The sequence below is a fragment of the Stomoxys calcitrans genome, chromosome 1 (genome assembly GCF_963082655.1).
Source record: "Stomoxys calcitrans chromosome 1, idStoCalc2.1, whole genome shotgun sequence".
NCBI lineage: Eukaryota > Metazoa > Arthropoda > Insecta > Diptera > Muscidae > Stomoxys > Stomoxys calcitrans.
The window spans coordinates 113,959,654-113,980,645 of NC_081552.1; the positions used below are offsets into that span (position 1 = coordinate 113,959,654).

General features: G+C 39.3%; 1 protein-coding gene and 1 long non-coding RNA gene across 8 annotated transcripts in view; both read left to right on the top strand.

The window, feature by feature from the left end:
• Window positions 1–20,992, top strand: part of LOC106094761 (Y+L amino acid transporter 2) — a 288,122-nt gene that overhangs the window by 211,902 nt on the left and 55,228 nt on the right. The gene's annotated exons all lie outside the window — the stretch shown is intronic.
• Window positions 3,263–3,723, top strand: LOC106093377 (uncharacterized). Its single transcript, XR_001222340.2, has 2 exons — window positions 3,263–3,451; window positions 3,532–3,723. It is a non-coding gene; the product is annotated as an uncharacterized LOC106093377 (long non-coding RNA).

The following is a 20,992-nucleotide window of genomic DNA, read 5'->3' on the forward strand; positions in this document are numbered from 1 at the left end:
TACGGAAGGAAAGGATCGCAACCGTACTACGTACTATAAAGAAGAAATTGTTTTAAAGTATTGGGTTGCCCAAAAGTAATTGCGGATTTTTCATATAGTCGGCGTTGAATAATTTTTTCACAGCTTGTGACTCTTTAATTGCATTCTTTCTTCTGTCAGTTGTCAGCTGTTACTTTTAGCTTGCTTTAGAAAAAAAGTGTAAAAAAAGTATATTTGATTAAAGTTCATTCTAAGTTTTATTAAAAATGCATTTACTTTCTTTTAAAAAATCCGCAATTACTTTTTGGGCAACCCAATAATTTTACATAGAATGCTACAATAAACGGACTGTTAAACTATGAGCCGAGCAGACGGACGGATGAAATTCACAATGGTACCGAAGATGATGATCGAACCAATCATCGAAACATATCTACCATTAATAGCATTCGGGCTATAGCTACGATATTAGCTTGACTGACCCTCACTTTGGGGCAATTAACGCAACAAATAGACTAGAAGTAGAATTTATTTAACTTTTCTTCAATAGCGATTTTTTTGGTAATCATAATTTTCAGAAAATTACCATTTTATGTATACATTTGAGCACTTGAAATTATTTTAAGGGTAAACACCGATATTTTCTCTCCACATTATAACGACTCCCAATTTGTAAAATTCCAACTGATATTTTGGTGAAACAGATAAAAAATACATGGTGAATGGACTTAAAATAATTGATGCCACTTTCTAATGTTAGATGTTGGACTTCAATTAGTTCTCAAAGACTGCAAATGAATGTATTTTGTTGTTTATCCGCAATTGACCAGCTGTCGCGACATTTGTTATCTTTTGTTTAAAAACCTTTGAAGTTATGTGCCTGATCAACTTGTCATTGTGGGTAACACGCCAGTACGTGACTAGTGGAAAAGTAAATGTTACCATTATTATGATACCACTATGGTTTATCATCAATAAAAAAAAGATATATTATTTATTTGCTATCAACTTCATTTCAATAATATTTTTTTATTTTCCAATAATATTTTTTTTTTTTTGAGAAGGAATGATAAGACTTTTAAGCAATGTGTAAATACTTGAAGTGAAGTTAGTAAACAACACTTATAGACTATAAATAACTAAAAACGCATTTAGTTTCCATGGATTCTGCTAAAATAATTAATTTGTAGAAATAAAATCGGATAACGATTGATTGTTCTAGGGCCTCAATGGATCGGTTTATAGCGTAAATGGGCAACGACATTCAACCGCACATAAACTCCTATGCCTCCGGGCACGGGGAAACGCACATTAGCACACGTACAGTGTGAGAAAATTCGTGCGGCTTCGTGCGGTTGAGGCTTTGTTGTTATTTTACATAGCTAGTCCACCTAGTTGAGATTTCGGGGTTTGTTGCCCCTCATATACATACAATTTAGTATGTTCAAATGTGTAAGTGTGCCCATCACTGGTTTATAGGGATCACGCAAAGCGCCTTTGGCTTTTAGTTTGGATTAAAAAGAGCAAGAGTCGTTCAGTCACACTATTAAACTAATAGTTTTTGATTTCAGGATGTTGTAGTATAAAAATAAAATAAATAAATATGATTAAATGATTTGTTTGAAATAAGTATGTTGAGGATGATTCCGCGACACGATTTCTGATTCTTCATTTCTGGTTTCGTCATCTTGAATGTACAGAAGAGCACACCATAGTTTCATCTTATCAGAGGCGTCGGCAGAGTTGCAATTGCGTTTTTACGTGTTGACCCTGGTTTATCTTTAATCATATGCCGATTTTCAGAATGATAAAAGTCGTTCGTAGGGCGGTTCTTATTTCTTTGAGGTACCAGTTTGGTTCGTTTTCAACCAAAATTAAATCGTTTTCTTCATATCGTCTAGGCTGGATATGTTTTTTTTGTCGAATTTACGATTTGTGTTTTCTCGTGGGTCATCTATCTTTCCAGCTGCTTTACTGCGCATATCGAATAAGTCGTCGTTGCTGATTATATCGCAGGGCATGCTTGATATAGCTTGTTCTGAAGAATATCTCTTCTTGACTTTTCGAAGTAGTCGCCCATTCATGACTTTGTATTCAGCACAAATCGTATTGTCGTTGGCTTTCAATTTTCGGACAATTTCGCTTAAGTTTTTGTCCTGCAGTTGCATAGAAAATAACCTATCATTTTAGTTTATATCGATTTTCACTATTCTGGTTCTTTAGCTTCCCCATATGGTACTCGGTTCAGTGCGTCTACGTGTTGCATTCGTCGTCCGGATCGAGGTTTGATTTTCGTGTCAACATCTTGGGTTAGTAACCACCATCTCGCTATTCGTGGGACTAATTCTTTTTTCGCATGGTAGTTTTGACCGTTACAACCGCATGGTAGTTTTGACCGTTAGAACCGTAATATCTTTGCCGTGAATGTAACCGAAATCAGTCTAATGATTCGACCAAAGCCAGTTTTTCCAACTCGTAACTATGATAGTTTCTTTTCTCATTTGTCGTTGATCTGCTGTAGTATGCTTCAGGTTTCATACATTTTCGTCGTTTTGCCATAACACACCTGCTCTGCCGATAAAGCTTGTATTTGTATTTATCTGATGTATTCTCTTCGTTCGCTAACTAGCTACTACTGGATTCATTGTAAGACTCGTCTTAAGGGTTGCAAATGCTTCTTCTCGTTTGTCATCCTAACGGAATTTCTTGCCATTTCGTATTAAAACACGTAATGGATCAGAAATCATAGCTTACCCGGAAACAAATTTTCGAAAATTCCCGCTCAAACTTAAAAATTGTCTGACTTCCGTTACGTTCGTCGAGGTAGGAAACTGTTGTATTGCAGCTGTCTTTATTCCCCTGGACTAATTCCATCTGGGTGTACCTGACAACCCAAAAATTGTTTCGATCATTTCATAAAGTCGCATTTCTTGATGTTTATCAAAATGTCCAATTCGCCTAAAACTTTGAAGACTTTTTAATTTTTGGAGCATCTCGTTATCGTAGCCGCCGATTACTATAATTAATACAATAAAACATTTCGCCATCGGATAAAGTTTCTTTTAAAAGTCCCATCAGTCGTTGGAATACTGCCTGTATGTTTTTCAAACCGAAAGGCATTCGTTTGAACTAGTTAGGACATCGGGTGTCACAAACGCTGTGATTTTCTGCTACTTTTGCAATCGGAATCCGCTTTTTAAATATATTGTAGTACATCACCAGCCAGATCTTGAAAGAGTCTCTGTGTTACAATGTGAAAACAACAACAACAAGAGACCCACACTTGAGATGCTTCATATACTGGACACACCCACAAGTATAAATTACAAGGCAGACACTGAGAATTTGGCACACAAGAAGAGAAAGAAAGCAGAATGTGACAAATACAATTCAGTATGCAACGTACTGGCAACGATACAAGTTAAACCGCGCTTTGTTTAATTTTTCTTTGCTATGTTGTAGTTATTAATTCGTAAGTGCTGCGCTATAGGTTTTATGTTTAAAAATTTATGTTTTTTATATTTTTGTACATTTCCCTTGTAATTGTAACAGAAATTCCAGATGATGTCTTCCGTGGGAAAGGCGAAATATGGAATGAAGTATTAAATATATACATAATAAAAAATACCTCTAGCTCGACTTTTTTAATTAGAAAAACAACAAAAATTAAAAAAAATCTTCTAATCGCCCAATGAATTCTGTATCCAAATTTTGAAAAATATAGCTCAATCTGTAAATAAAGTACATTTTAGTACCAAAGTGTTATTGCAATAACAACCAGGACGGTAAGGTCACGAACAGTCTTGCAGTGCATGAATAGATTAACGCCTTCTCTGAGGATGGCACAATCCGCATCGTTTAGGTGCCGGGCCATAACGGAGTAAGAGGGTATGAAACGGCAGACGATTTGACAGTGAAGGCCAGGATCTGCAGTCAATAAACTTGGTTAACCCGAAGCCTTTCGGGTCGACACAGTCCGAAATAAGGGCGTGGTCATCATTCCATTCCATCATTCCACAAAAACACATGCATTGGGAAAAGTACAGCTAATAGTAATGGTAATTGTATCATAGATGCGTTTACGCAATTAATACGATTCAAATACGACACACCAACGCACGGCCCTTGAAACCATCACACCTAACATGGTTGATAAGTCTTCTAACCAAAGACGAAACGCGTGGTTGGTATATGTGTTGCTATCTTTGGCTTTCCTTTTCCATTTGCATCTCCGATCATTCAGCTCGTCTAGAAAGAGAAACATACAAAAATTGTAAAATTTAAAGATCTTCGCCCTAACAGGGCACTTGAAAAATTAAAAAATTACTTAACCTTAGCCTTTTTCTGCTTTGATGAATGAGCTAATTTTATTTTATTGGACAGTTATATATAATTGAAATAAATATTAAACACCGCAATATATATTCTGCAGTCAAACTAAGAGAACAATTTTATACTTGCAATTCACTTTTTAATCGCATTAATGTATTTATTTACATAAACATCTTGCTGTATATGTTAAGGATGAGTTAATACTTAGATTTTTTATGATTTTAAAAATCCATTATTTCCGAGCTGAAAACAAAAAAAACAACAATTTTTGACATAAAACTAGAAAGAGCAAATCTATTTTTACACATACATATTTTGTCTAGCTAATAAAAATGTATAATTTGATATTGAGGCGAATAGCTTATTAAATTTAAATTTCACGTTTTTATTAATACCTACAAAATCAAAAAAGAAATTAATATGCGAAATAAAAAATTTAAAAACTCTTACCAGATGTTTTGTCTGATTTGGGTTTTCTAGTGTTAAATTATTACATTAAAATGGAACTTTACAAAATTTCATTTCCTTGGTTTGAAGCGTGAAAAAAGTTTGATGTTTCCCGATAAAACGCGATATGAATAATAGAAAAAATATCCATTCACATTTAAATACAGTTTGTCATCGATAATCCGGATAGTTCGAAGGTAGAAGCGTTTATCGGATAGATAAGACAAAATGTATTTACAGTACATGTCGTACATAATTTTTTGTTTCATTTATTTTAGGGACATTTTTCTTTTTAGGCTTTTTAATTTAGATTAATGACTATATAGTTCAGATTTATGACAATATTTGTAAACCACTATTGTAATTTATAAGATTTTTTTTTGTACAGGCATAAAAAAATAAAAAAAGTTGTAATCCTATTGTAATCCTTTCTAACCATTACTTACGAATTACTTAACACAATGTCGTTCATGTTTGTTTCTTCTCTTCCTGTTGAATATGTATTTTTCGTCATTGTGTTGTTTTCCAATCCCGGATATTTGGAGTAATCGCGGTTAAATAGTTGCAATACAAATATTTTTTCACGGATTATTGATACTAAACTAAAACTAAATTTCATTTAACTTACCTAGAAATCACAGTAGACTGTTGAAAACAACTGTTGATTAGTTCTACTCCAAAAGGAAATTGTTTCAATTCAAAGAAATTTGTATCGACTTTTTAATATTTTAAACTAAGCGTGGACAATTCACATGTAGTATATGTTTCACTTGAAAGTCAAAAATGCTTTAAAACGATTTCAATAACGTTTTTATACCCTAGCTGCAATAGAAACCGATCTTGAATCTTGACTTCTTGGTCCACTATAGAGCGCAATTGTTATCCGATTTGGCTGAAATTTTGCAAGAGGTGTTTTGTTATGACTTCCAACAACTGTGCCAAATAAGGTTTTAATTGTTCCATAACTTGATATAGCTACCATATAAACCGATCTAGGATCTTGACTTCTTAAGCATCTAGAGTTCACAATTATTATCCGATTTGGCTGAAATTCAGTACCACGTCTTTTCTCATGAACTTCAACATACGTATCAATTATGGTTTGAAACGGTCTATGGCCTGATTCAGCTCCTATATAAACCGATCTCCCTATTTTACTTCTTGAACCTCTTAAGGGCGCAATTTTTATTCGAATTGGCTGAAATTACACAACGACTTCTACAATGGTCTCTAACATTCAGTTCAATTATGATCCCAATCGGACGATAAATTGATATTATAGCTCCAATATCATAGCAATTCCTTCCTTTTATCATATGTTTACCTAAAGTGAGATACCGGGAAAAGAACCCCACAAATGCGATCCATGGTTGAGGGTATGTAAGATTCAGCCCCACCGAACTTTGCATGCTTTTACTTGTTTTCATTTATGGCTTTTATTTGCACTTGAATGTACTGCGTCCGTTCACTTCCGTTGCCAAAACTGCAATCAATTTTGTTTGGAGTTGCAGCCAAATTTCTATAATTCTATATTTTTATCACCGACAAATGTTTAATAATCACTAAATATTTCAATAAGCACTTTTCAAATAAAAGAAAATGTTCGTCGGTTGTTGTCCGCTCTTACTACTTGCGACAATTATGAGGTATTTACCTTATGTAATCAGCCGTGAAAACTTCTATGCTAGAGTCCTGGCGGTGTGCGGCAAGACGTTCTAATTTTCCCATCAATATTCCATTAAGGAACTGGGAATACTTCTCTCATATCAATGAGTGCAGTCTGATTTAAGTTTTCAAGCTCAATGATAAGGAGCCTCCTTTTTATGCCGAATCCGAACGGTGTGCCGCATAGCGACGTCACGTATTGTTGCCAGCATTAGTAAGGGGATATCCCCCGCTGAACATTTTTCTGATGCTTACGCCGGGGTGCTAGCCTCTGCGCCACGGTGGCCTCCACGTACGAACTCGGCAGTAAAATTGTTCGAATTTGGCAATAAAAATGAAGTATCTTATCATTGAGCTTAAACTTGTATCGGACAGAACTCTTTGATAAATTATGTAATATTGTAAATTTTCTTATAAACATCTGATTAGAGAACAAGAGATTTCTCTTATTTCAGTAAATGCTGCCCGATTCCAGTTTCTAACTCAACGATAAGCGACCTCGTGTTTGTAACTGAGTCCGAATAGTGTGTTACTGAGCGAAACCAAAATGTACAGAAGTTTAACAGGACTGATCTCACAAATGTCGCCATTATTTTTGAGAACATAACCGATGAAATTTTTTTCGTTGTGTATATACTTTCCTATCAAAGGCCTGCAAATACCAATTTTATTTATTATGCGATGCGAAACCATTTGAGTGAAATGGTGTGTTTACCTGCTAAAGTACATCGACATTGGAGGCAAATAAAAGAAACCCTTAGGAATGTAATTTACCTTATATTTAATGGCGTCAAAAACCGTAGGTGCATACTTTAAAATTTTTGTACTTGTAAAACTTACATCACTTTCTCTTTGAATTTTAAGTTATGAGAACAAATATTTTCTTTTTGAAATTGTTACTTTTTACAGTTTTTGAGTTTCTTTCGAGAAGAATAAACGTCTTGTTAAAAATCGTCTTTTTTATAATTAGGGATTTTTAGGTCATTTTTAATGCTTAAATAAATTTGAATGGAATAAAACTTTCGTAAAAAAGCCAAATTTAAAAATGATCACTCTTTAATATGGTATATTTTCAACTATTTATTTATTTTTTCTACAATTCCAAAATGTTTCATTGCTAAGTTCTCATGCATTTGAAATTTGCTATGACATTAAAACACAAGACTTGATACCTTCATATATTTTTCAGTGTCTTCCGGATGTTACTAATTTGTAATTTGTAATTTATTTATTTACACCCGCACAACAAGAATATAAAATTCTTATAATTAAAGTGCGGGTAATATCTCCAACAATTGTACATATTAAACACTTAAAACTAAGAATCTATAGCTATACAATACATCACAGATTTTAAATGAATAACTTACTAACGGAAAGAAACTAACATTTGTGGCTTTGTAGATTTGAATTCAAAAGAAAAAAAAAACAAAAATAAATTTATCAATTAAAGAGGAATTAATAGACTTAGTTGATCCGAAAAAAAAAGAAATGAATGTTAGTATAAAACAATAAAAATAAATAAATATGTCTTTACATTCATCAACTTAATGCAGTAAAATGTTTCCAAAGTCTGGTTTTAAATGTTGCCGAATTACTGAGTAATTGTAGATCGTTATGAAGTGAGTTCCAGAGACGTACAGCCGAATATGAACATATGCCATTCAGAGACAAGCCTCCGATAAATTTTGGGAATGATATTTTTACCTCTAATAGATCTGGCGAAATCAATAAATGCATACAGATACAGATATATAGATCAGTTTATGGAGGAAAGTAAGCGATCTCAGGTACAACAAGCGCTGTAAGGAGACGCCATACAGGGATAAAGAGTATTCAGAGATGAAATCGCGCCGTCTCAAGCCAAATACATAACGAGTAACGCTATTAAAAAAGGTGTTTAGCTTACGTCTACTTACCGAGTCGCAATTAGCAAACAACTCACAGCCGGAGAGAAAGCTAAGTCTTTGCCAGGAGAGACCTTACCCGCAGTGCAGCAACCGACTGAGTGGCCCAGAGAGCACGCAATCTTGAATATCCCTGACCAACGACAGAGTCGATATGATTACTCTAAGTCAGAGTGCTATTAATCAGTTCACCACATTCGATGATTAAACGATTGAATCAATCAGATGACAGATGTATTGTGTTGAACAGGTCACACATTATTATCGATGCGCGTCGGTTAGATTTGGATAACGCTCCCAAATCGTTCCACATTATCAACTTCTTAAGCTCCTAGAAGCCTAACATTTTATGCAATTTGATTGAAAAAAAAAAAACAAGTAAAAGCGTGCTAAGTTCGGCCGGGCCGAATCTTACATACCCTCCACCATGGATCGCATTTGCCGAGTTCTTCTCCCGGCATCTCTTCTTAGCCAAAAAAGGATATAAGAAAAGATTTGCTCTGCTATTATTATATTATTACATGTTGGAGACCTGTGTAAAATGTCAGCCAATTCGAATAAGAATTGCGCCCTTTGGGGGCTCAAGAGATAAAATAGAGAGATTGATTTATATGGGAGCTGTATCGGGCTAAAGACCGATTCAGATCATAATAAACACGTATGTTGATGGTCATGAGAAGATCCGTAGTACATAATTTCAGGCAAATCGGAAAATAATTGCGACCTCTAGGGGTCAAGAAGTCAAGATCCCAGATCGGTTTATATGGCAGCTATATCAGGTTATGAACCGATTTGAACATTATCTGACACAGTTGTTGAAAGTAAAAATAAAATACGTCATGCAAAATTTCAGCCACATCGGATAGGAATTGCGCACTCTAGAAGCTCAAGAAGTCAAATCCCCAGATCTGTTTATATGACAGCTATATCAGGTTATGCACCGATTTCAGCCATACTTGGCACAGTTGTTGGATATCATGACGAAATACTTCGTGCAAAAACTCATTCAAATCGGATAAGAATTGTGCCCTCTAAAGTCTCAAGAAGTCAAGACCCAAGATCGGTTTATATGGCAGCTATATCAGGTTATGAACCGATTTAAACCATACTTTGCACAGTTGTTGGGTATCAAAACAAAACACGTCGCGCGAAATTCCATTCCAATCGGAAAAGAATTGCGCACTCTAGAGGCTCAAGAAGTCAAGACAAGACCCAAGATCGGTTTATATTGCAGCTATATCAGGTTATAAACCGATATGAACCATACTTGGCACAGTAGTTGGATATAATAACAAAACACGTCGTACAAAATTTCATTCCAATCGGATAAGATTGCGCACTCTAGGGGCTCAAGAAGTCAAGACCCAAGATCGGTTTATATGGCAGCTATATCAAAACATGGACCGATATGGCCCATTTCCAATACCAACCGACCTACACTAATAAGAAGTATTTGTGCAAAATTTCAAGCGGCTAGCTTTACTCCTTCGGAAGTTAGCGTGCTTTCGACAGACAAACGGACGGACGGACGGACGGACAGACGGACGGACATGGCTAGATCGACATAAAATGTCGCGACGATCAAGAATATATATACTTTATGGGGTCTCAGACGAATATTTCGAGTAGTTACAAACAGAATGACGAAATTAGTATACCCCCCATCTTATGGTGGAGGGTATAAAAACACTGGCCAGGTGGGTCCATAAATAAAGGCCCGTATAAACACATCCATCGATTTACTTTTTGAGATCAGATTTAAATATACACATTCCCATGAAATCAGAAAAAATCGGAAGCAACATTCTCCGCAATTAACAGTTTTCATGTCAGGTCATGCACTTTATTCTCATTCTTAAATGTCATCATTAATACTTCTCCTCGAATATGGACCACATAGAAAAAATTATTGATATAGAAATTATGGAAACCTATCTTCATATCTTGAACACAAAAAAATTCTTTTGATTAGGTTTGGTTACGTTCGTGTGGTCTCCTTCAATTTATAGGTAATTTCTCTATCATAAAGTTAATATGCTGCAATATAACGCACCTCAAATTTAACTCAAAGTTATGCATCCTTATGCCAAGGACGAGATTTTAAAGATGAAGAATACTACTTTTAAGCTTAATAAATCGTTATGTTGTAGACCTAATTTTTAAAACTTAGCATAAAATCGTAAACATTAGGCGCATTTACTTGTCAGTTAGGACAAAATCGCTTCCTTAATATTACGAAAAAAATCTTTTATATTAGGACACATTTTTTTTTTCATTGTAATTATACCACTTTAAAAAAAAAAGTGTAACTGTATCCCAATTTTGCGAACTTTAACTCAATCCGTGAAGAAAGTAATATTTTGTACCGTTTATTACTTATATCAAACAAGTAAAAGCGTTCTAAGTTCGGCCGACCCGAACCCACCACCATGGATTCTGCCAAGAATTTATACAAAATATATTTATTTGAAAGGCATACGTTTATTTAACAAACCAAGTTTCTGCCAAACCATCAAAAATTAAAGCTTCTACCAACCGAACAGGAATAATCGCGAGACAGGTTTATATGGGAGCTATATCAGGTTATAGACTGATTTAGACAGTACATGGCACAGTTGTTGGAAGTCATAACGGAACACCACGGAACGTACTTGGCGGAGATGATGGAAGTCATTACTGAACACCACATGCAAAATTAAAAAAAAAATCCTTGTTGTTGTTGTTGTTGTAGCAGTTTATTGTGTACTATCTTTCGTCTGCTTGATTCTGTTGAGTGTCAAGACCCAGGAACTCCGCGACTAGGATGGGGTGCGTCCACAGGGATCTGGGTCTGAGTCGAGTGGGTCTGGCCGGGCAGTTAAACAGGTGACGTGTATCGTGCGGTCCCTGGTTACAATCGGGACATACATCTTGCACGTCGGCATCAATCCTAGCTCTGTGGGAATTGAGGCGGCTGCATCTGCCGGAACGTAATTGAGCCCGAACCACTCTGGTTTGCCGGGGGAGGTCGATTTCTTCGGGTGCAATGGGTGGTGGTCGTTCTCCAAGGACTACATTCACCCGGTAGCCAATTAACGCGTCTGCTACCGCCTCTGCATGAATGTTGTTCAGACCCGCTTGATCTAGAGGTTCTCTCTTGTAGCGCTGGACCTCACGCTCTAGATCGTGTAGATCTACCTTAAGGCTTCTGGGCGGTGGGTATCTATCCACAAGATGATGATTTGGATGATTTCTGCGATAACAGCCCAAAAGGTATTGCTTAGACAGCATGTAGTTATGTCTTCGCACTGGTAGGATCTTTGTCTCCTGATGGAGGTGGTCCACATGAGAACTGAGGAGACAGCCCGTCGCAGTTCGGAGGGCGGCATTCTGACAGATCTGAATATTATTCCACTGCGTGTCACAAAGTTGACGTGACCACACTGGCGCTGCATAACTTACCACAGACCGGCCAATTGCTTTGTACGTGGTCTACAAGGTTTCTTTGTCTGCACCCCAAGTGCTGCCAGCGAGTGACTTGAGGACCTTGTTTCTATTTTTATACCCTCCACCATAAGATGGGGGGTATACTAATTTCGTCATTCTGTTTGTAACTACTCGAAATATTCGTCTGAGACCCCATAAAGTATATATATTCTTGATCGTCGTGACATTTTATGTCGATCTAGCCATGTCCGTCCGTCCGTCCGTATGTCTGTCGAAAGCACGCTAACTTCCGAAGGAGTAAAGCTAGCCTCTTGAAATTTTGCACAAATACTTCTTATTAGTGTAGGTCGGTTGGTATTGTAAATGGGCCATATCGGTCCATGTTTTGATATAGCTGCCATATAAACTGATCTTGGGTCTTGACTTCTTGAGCCTGTAGAGTGCGCAATTCTTATCCGATTGGAATGAAATTTTGCATGACGTGTTTTGCTATAATATCCAACAACTGTGCCAAGTATGGTTCAAATCGGTTTATAACCTGATATAGCTGCCATATAAACCGATCTTGGGTCTTGACTTCTTGAGCCTCTAGCGTGCGCAATTCCTATCCGATCAGAATGAAATTTTGCACGACGTGTTTTGTTATTATATCCAACAACAGTGCCAAGTATGGTTCAAATCGGTCTATAACCTGATATAGCTACCATATAAACCGATCTTGGGTCTTGACTTCTTGACCCTCTAGAGGGCGCAATTCTTATCCGATTGGACTGTAATTTTGCACGACGTGTTTTGTTATGATATCCAACAACTGTGCCAAGTATGGTTGAAATCGGTCCATAACCTGATATAGCTACCATATAAACCGACCTTGGGTCTTGACTTCTTGACCCTCTAGAGGGCACAATTCTTATCCGATTTGAATGAATTTTTGCACGAAGTATTTCGTTATGATATCCAACAACTGTGCCAAGTATGGTTCAAATCGGTCCATAACCTGATATAGCTGTCGTATAAACAGATCTGGGGATTTGATTTCTTGAGCTTCTAAAGGGCGCAATTCCTGTCCGATTTGGCTGAAATTTTGCATGACGTATTTTCTTTTTACTTTCAACAACTGTGTCAAATAAGGTTCAATTGGTTCATAACCTGCTATAGCTGCCATATAAACCGATCTGGGATCTTGACTTCTTGACCACTAGAGGTCGCAATTATTATCCGATATGCCTGAAACTTTGTAAGATGGATCCTCTCATGACCATCAACAAACGTGTTTATTATGGTCTGAATCGGTCTATAGCCCGATACAGATCCCATATAAATCGTTCTCTCTATTTTACTTCGTGAGCCCCAATGGGCGCAATTCTTATACGAATTGGCTGAAATTTTACACAGGTCTCCAACATATAATTTAATTGTGGTCCGAACCGGACCATATCTTGATATCGTTTTAATAGCAGAGCAACTCTTTTCTTATATCCTTTTTTGCCTAAGGATATGCCGGGAAAAGAACTCGACAAATGCGATCCATGGTGGAGGGTATATAAGATTCGGCCCGGCCGAACTTAGCACGCTTTTACTTGTTGACTTTATTGTAGATTGCTGTGGCATGTGGGGAGAAAGTGTTGGAGCTGTCAAATGTGACGCCAAGTATTTTGGGACACTTGATGGTCGGAATCATTTCTCCATCGACCATCACAGTCAGCTCAGTATTCACCTCACGCGTATTTGTAGTGAACAGTGTGGCTGAAGATTTGGTGGCGGATATCTTCAGATTTCTTGCAGCGAAATATGAGGCAAGCTCGTTGAGGTAGACGTTCAACCTATCGCAGATGTCATCAATGGGTGGGGGGCCTGATGCCATGATCGTACAATCGTCCGCATATGATACGATCTCTATGCCGTCTGGAGGAGGTAGGATGGAGGAGAGGTAGAGGTTAAACAGAGCCGGAGATATCACCCCACCTTGGGGAACTCCCTGTTTCACTCTACGGTGTTTTGACTTCTTATCCCTAAATTCCACAAATGACTGGCGGCCACACAGATAATTCGCGACCCAACGTTTCAGGCCTGGCTGGAGGGGCGTGTTGGCAATGTCCTCAAATAATTTGGCATGGCTGACCGTGTCGAATGCCTTCGATAGGTCCAGTGCCACGAGGACCGTCCTATCACATGGCCTGGGTTGATTGAAGCCACTGCAAATGTGTGTGGTGATGGCATGCAAAGCTGTTGTTGTGCTGTGCAGTCTCCGAAATCCGTGTTGATGCTCGGCGAATGGAAATTCTCCTACGAGGCTCGGGAGGAGTAATGCCTCAAGCGTCTTAGCCACTGGTGAGAGAAGGGAGATCGGTCTGTACGACTCCCCCAAACTCGGGTCTTTACCAGGCTTCAGTAGCGGGATCACTCTGCCCATTTTTCAGACATCGGGAACTATAAGAGTGTTCAATGACAGGTTAAGGACTGTGGTAAGGTACTCAACTCCAGGTAAATCCAGATTCTTCAGCATCAATGTAGAGATTCCGTCGGGGCCCAACGCCTTGGAAGATTTGGCGCGACGGATGACATTCGTAACTTCGCCCACGGTAAATTGTGATGACTGTTCATCGGCTCGGAGACCACGAATACGGCGAATGGCTCTCCTCCTTGCCCTGTCTCTCTCGGGATGCACAATAAATTGACGGTTGAACAACCTGGCGCATCTCTTCGGATCAGTCACGGTTATCTCGCCAAAAGTGACTGAGGTCCTGTCGTCCCGTCTACCGGGGTTCGAGAGAGACTTAACAGTGGCCCACAGTTTGCCTGCACCGGTGCCTAAGTTACATTGCTCCAAGTGTTCCAGCCACAAATTCCGCTTATGTTCGTTGACTACCCTGTTTATTTCCAGATTCAGCTCGCTGATTCTGGGGTTAGCGGGGTCCATAGCACGAATCCCATCACGCTCGTCTGCGAGTACCACTGCTTGCACCGGGAAATTGGGTCGCACTTGTGGTATTCGACCGGCTGGTATAAAGCGAGCGGCTGCTGCGTTGATGATGTCTCGGAATTTCCTCTCGGCCACAAGCACATCAGAGGGGGGTGGCAGTTCATTGAAGCGGCGATTGGTATACTCTCTGAAGCCGGTCCAATTGGCCTTCTTGTAATTGATGAACGTCCGGCGCTCAGAGGTTATGAAGTCGGGTGGTCGGTCGATGGTGAGGATTATGGGGAGGTGGTCTGACCCCAAAGAGATGACGGCTTGCCAGGATACGTCACTCAGGAGATTAGGGGATGTCTGGCGAGCTGCTGCACCTCCTCGTAATCCTAGTGGGGGCATCCTCATTCACCGTGCAAAACGTGGAGTTATCTATCTGCTCTGCCAAAGCTATGCCACGCTGGTCGTTACCTAGGGGAGAATGCCATGACGAGTGATTTGCATTAAAATCCCCCAGAACCAGACGACCATGGCCAGATAGCAACCCACTTATGTCGGGGCTGTAGGCCTGACCATTAATCGGGACACAGCTACCAACCGGCGGTATATACACGTTGTATATCTCTATCTTGGCAGTACCAGACCTGACTGCTACCCCCATACATTCCATGTATGGGTCACTAGCGTCAAGCGCAGGCGAGATAGGTCTATACTGCACGGAATGGTGTATAACGAAGGCCAATCCCCCACCTCCATTCCTTGAGCGATCCTTACGTAGCACATTGTAGCCGTGACAACTGTGCAAGCTGCAGGTGTTAGTCAGCTTTGTCTCCTGGATCGCTGCGACCGATATGCTCTTCCGACTCATAAAATCTACAATCTCATCAATCTTGCCCCGCAGTCCATTGCAGTTTAACTGCAAGAACGATACACTTCCCGGCACTGGCCTGGCAATAGTAGGGCTAGGGTGCTGTCGTTACATAAATTGCCGTACGGGCGTCGGCAATTTATGTCGTTACATAAATTGCCGACGCCGAAGGCGACGACGGCGACGCTTGTGATCCACTGCTGGCTATGTTCACACAGCACCTAGCGACATAGCCAGTATGACTATACTCCCGTAGCGAAGTTAGGCCAGAGCAAGAACGGAAGTGTACCCACTCCAAGCACCGGTTACACCTCACCGACACTGACCGATGATGAAGGCGGTTCTGGGAACAGAACCAGGGTCCGGGGTTCTTTTCAATCCCGGCACGGACCAGAAGCGTACGGAGAAGGCACTCCGGGATGTGCCTCTCCCATGACGAAAAAAGACGAACACGTACACTGAGGCGGCAGCCCTTGCCGATGAAGATTCCATCGGGTCAATCCGGTGCGTACAACCGGCTGCCATGGGATTGAAAAATCCGTGTTTTTGAGATCTGTTGACCTATCTGTTAGATTAGGTTAGGTTAAAAAGAGGGTGCAGATATTAATCCTCCCTATGCCACTATGAATATACACCTAAGCCAGTAATCGGCTTGTTGTGCGCTCTAAAAACTATAAAGTAACCTCTAAAAAGAAAATTTTAAGTTAGGAACTCCGTGCTAAACACAAAATCCTTAATTTTTTTCAATACCACTCGCCTATGTTGTGTCCCCACCTAAGGGCCGGTATCTGTTAGACGCAAAAGCCAGACAATGACAAAGTAAATGCTCCAACGTCTCATCATCTTCTCCGCATGCCTTACACATGCTGTCACTTGCCGCACCGATTTCACATAAGTAAGCTCGTAGTCCTATGTGTCCCGTTATGATACCAATAGCTGTACCGGCCTCTTTCTTACCTCCTTTCAGTTATAGCCTTGTCTTCTCACGATATGGATCCCCCATGGGATTTTTGCCGTCCTACCGACCGTTTCGCTGTTCAAAAATGTTGCATGCGCATTCGTCGCTCACTCCCTTCACTCGGACTGCGTCGATCAGAAAGGCTTCGGGTTAACCAAGTTTATTAACGGCAGTCCTCTGGCCTTCATCGCCAAATCGTCTGCCCTTTCATTTCCCCTTAATCCGTTATGGCCCGGCACCCAAACGCGAATGCGGATTTTGCCATCCTCAGAGAAGGCGTTAATCTCTTTCTTACACTACAAGACTGTTCGTGACCTTACCGTTCTGGTTGTTATTATGGCAATTTTACTGTCGGTAGACATGTTCACACTCGACGTCCTCGCATTAGCACCACACCACTTCACGCATTCCGTGGTCGCCCGGATCTTCGCCTGCAAGACCGTATTATGGTCAGGCAGTCTAAAACAGATCTCAGTCCCTGGGTTCTCAATGTAAACCCCCAGGCCCACTCTGTCTTCGAGCTTTGATCCATCCGTGTAACATGATCTTCGAGATGGCAATACTAGGGTTCCGTCAATCCAAGACTGTGCCGATGGCAGCAGTGCCTCGCACTCGACTTCGAGGTTCATCTCTGGTATCTGCTCCCATCCTCAATCCATTCTCCCATCGCCTTAAGTCTCATAGCCGTAGTGGCTGCCTCACACTACATCCGTATGTCAATGGGTCGGATATCTAGAATAGTCTCCAGTGCCCTAGTGAGCGTGGTCCTCATGGCTCCGCCTATGCCAAGACAACATGTTCTCTGAACCTGTTGTATGGTCCTTATGTTGCACGTTTTCTCCATAGCAATCCACCAAACTATTGATGCGTAAGTAAGTATTGGTCTTATCACGTCCTGTAGAGCCAGTACACTATCCTCGGATTCAGGCCCCATTTCGAGCCTACGGCCTTACTTCAAGTGCCCAAAATTTGTGAGACTTCTCAGTACTCTCCTGAATGTGACACTTACAATTCAGTTTCCTGTCCAAGATCACACCTAAGTATTTGACCTTGTCAGATATCGAAATGTGGTGATGTGATGAGGAAACGTGGTGCGTTATATTGGTCCACCTTCGTCGTCCTCGTGAACAGGCATATTTCAGTCTTCTCTAGGTTAACAGATCTCTGGGTATAGACCAGTCATATGCCATATGCAAAATCCTTTCGGCCCTTCTGCATAGCTCGTCCTGATCCTTACCTCTTAGAAGTATTATAACATCGTCTGCGTAGCAGACGGGTCCAAATACCCCATCAGTCAGATATGGTTCAGTCCAGAAACTTTGTTCCAGGAAGTCCATGGCTCCAGAATTAAGGCAATTTCTAGCCTATCATATCCTAGTATTCTGACTCTTTATAAAGTCGGTAATGGTTCCATCGTCTGGTCCCTGTTCATTAGGCTGTATTGAGTTTTCATTCGCGAATCTGTTAAGAAAGAGTCATTTTGTTTCCTTTAGTGTTTACAGCACTATAATAGTTCATTTTCTTTCACTTCTGGTACGATTTGTTGCTGAATAAGAAATATTTTCAAGGTCACGGCAACTTTAACCAAATTATTAAGCTATTTCGTACTGTTTTGTCCTATTTGGTACAAAAATGTATGTATAATTGTACCTACACGCCAAATTTAAAGGCTTTAGCTCTAGAAAGGCTCTAGAAAGTACCAAATGCGGTACAAAACGTACGTTTTCTGTGGTTTCGAGAACAACCTTCCACATTTTTCCCAATTCCAATTCTCAACTTTCCATTCTTTAAGCAGAATTTCAAAACTCTAGCTCTATCCGTTCGCAAAGTTCAAAGTTCACACATTTAGAAAATTTGTGGTATTTTTGGTGCGGGAACAACCTTTCACATTTTTCCCAACCCCAATTTTACGCAACATGATCCTTTAAGCAGAATTTCAAAACTCTAGCTCTATCCGTTCGCGATGCTGAAAGTTCACACATTTCGTAAATGTTTGGTACTTTTTTTTGGTACCTTAATATACCATTTTCCAAAAACTCACATAGCCATCCAATCTAGATTGCCAAAGTGTGTGTTAGTAACAAAATTCATAACTCTAGCTCAATCCGTAAAGAAGGTATCAATCAGTATCAATTGCGACACTAATCGTACGTTTCCTCACACTTTCGCTATTATTTTGGGATTGCAAATGGGCCATATCGGTCCATGTTTTGATATAACTGCCATATAAACCGATCTTGGGTCTTGACTTCTTGAGCCTCTAAAGTACGCAATTCTTATCCGTATGGAATGAAATTTTGCGCGACGTGTTTTGTTACGATATCTAACAACTGTGCCAAACATGGTTCAAATCGGTCTATAACCTGATATAGCTGCATATAAACCGATCTTGGGTATTGACTTCCTGAGCCTCTAGAGGACGCAATTCTTATCCGATTGGAATGAAATTTTGCCCGAAGTATTTTGTTATGATATCCAACAACTGTGCCAAGCATGGTTCAAATCGATTCATAACCTGATATAGTTATATAAAACGATCTGGGATCTTGACTTCTTGAGCCTCTAGAGGTCGCAATTATTATCCGATTTACCTGCAATTTTGTACGACGGATCCTCTCATGACCATCAATATGCGTGTTTATTATGGTCTGAAACGGTCTATAGCCTGATACAGCTCCAATATAAATCGATCTCTATTTTAATTATTTATTTATTTGTGGTCCAAACCGGACCATATCTTGATATCGCTTTAATAGCAGAGTAAATATTTTCTTATATCCTTTTTTTTGCCTAAGAAGAGATGCCGGGAAAATAAATCGACAAATGAGATCCGTGGTGGAGGGTATATAAGATTCGGCCCGGCCGAATTTAGCACGCTTTTACTAGTTTAGTATCTAAATGTACAAATTTCCAAAAACTCTTATAGTCACCCAATTTAGGCTGCCGTGGTGTACCTAAGTTCCAAAATTCAGAGTTCTGGCTCAATTAAAAAAAAATTCCAAATAGTACCAATTGCTGTACTAAACATACTTTTTCTCAACTTTTGGTGCGTTTTTCAAGATTTTTGTCCTCAAATCTTAAATTTGGAGATGCTCTTTAATATGAGCCCAAAATCGTTGGGTAAAAAGTCACAATTTCGTACTTTCTGGTTCTTGGTCCCTTGCCTATGACCCAAGACCAACATACCTGATAAATTTCATGATTAAAGCTTTAGCCGTTTGGGCTGGGCGCGTCTCTTTTATATAAAGGGTGATTTTTTGCTCTTATCTTTTTGGCAACACTGGTTTAAACAGCTCGTGCACATTTCGTGTTTTGTTTCACTGTCTAACATCTTCAGTTTGGTTTATAATTAAATCATGAATCATCTTACAAACAAACAACGCTTGCAAATTGTTGAATTTTATTATCAAAATGCGTGCTCTATTAAGAAAGTTCATCGAGCGCTTCTTCGATTTTACGACGAAGCTCATTTTTGGCTCAATGGGTTCGTAAATAGGCAAAATTGTCGATTTTGGAGTGAAAATCAGCCAGAATATTGCAAGAGCTACCAATGCATCCTGAAAAAGTCACAGTTTGGTGCGGTTTATAGGCTGATGGCATCATTGGACCGTGCTTCTTCAAAGATGATGCGAATCGTAACATAACTATGAATGGTGAGCGCTATCGTGAGATGGTATCCAATTTTTTTTTTTTTTTTTTGCTCAAAATGCTAGAGCATGTCATGCTGACATGTGGTTTGAACAAGTCATTGCCACATGCCACACAGCACGCGTAACGATGGACTTATTGAGAGGCAAGTTCAGTGAGCATTTTATTTCACGTTCGGGACCGGTCAATTGGCTGCCTAGATCGTGCGATTTAATGCATTTATACTATTTTTTGTGAGGATATGTTAAAGCTCATGCCTGCACAGACAAGCCCGCTTCAATTTACGCATTGGAAGTCAACATTGAAGCATGTATTCGTAAGATACCGATCGAAATGTTGGAAAGAGTATGCCGAAATTGGAATATACGGATGGAACATTTGAGGCCCAATCAAGGAAACATTTGCATGAAATAATCTTCAAACATCATTTTTGTGAATTTTATGGTTTTTTTTTTTTTTGAAAATCTTTCCTACAGCTCATAAAAAATCAAATCAAAAAATCAAATTTCAACTGCCATGTTATGAAAACTATTGTAAATAGTTACACAACTCACATAAATTTTGCTTACCTAAATCCAAGAACATCAAAAGTTTATTGCAGTCAACCAATATACATAGTGAAGGTGTAACTGTATCCTAAATGTTAAAGCTCTAGTTCAATCCGTAAAGAAAGTACTAATTTGTACGTTTTAGTAATTGAATGTACGAAATTAAAAAAAGGGGATAATAATTACGCTCTCTGGAGGTTCAAGAAGTCAAGATCCAAGATTGGCGTATATGGCAGCTATTGGGTTGCCCAAAAAGTAATTGCGGATTTTTTAAAAGAAAGTAAATGCATTTTTAATAAAACT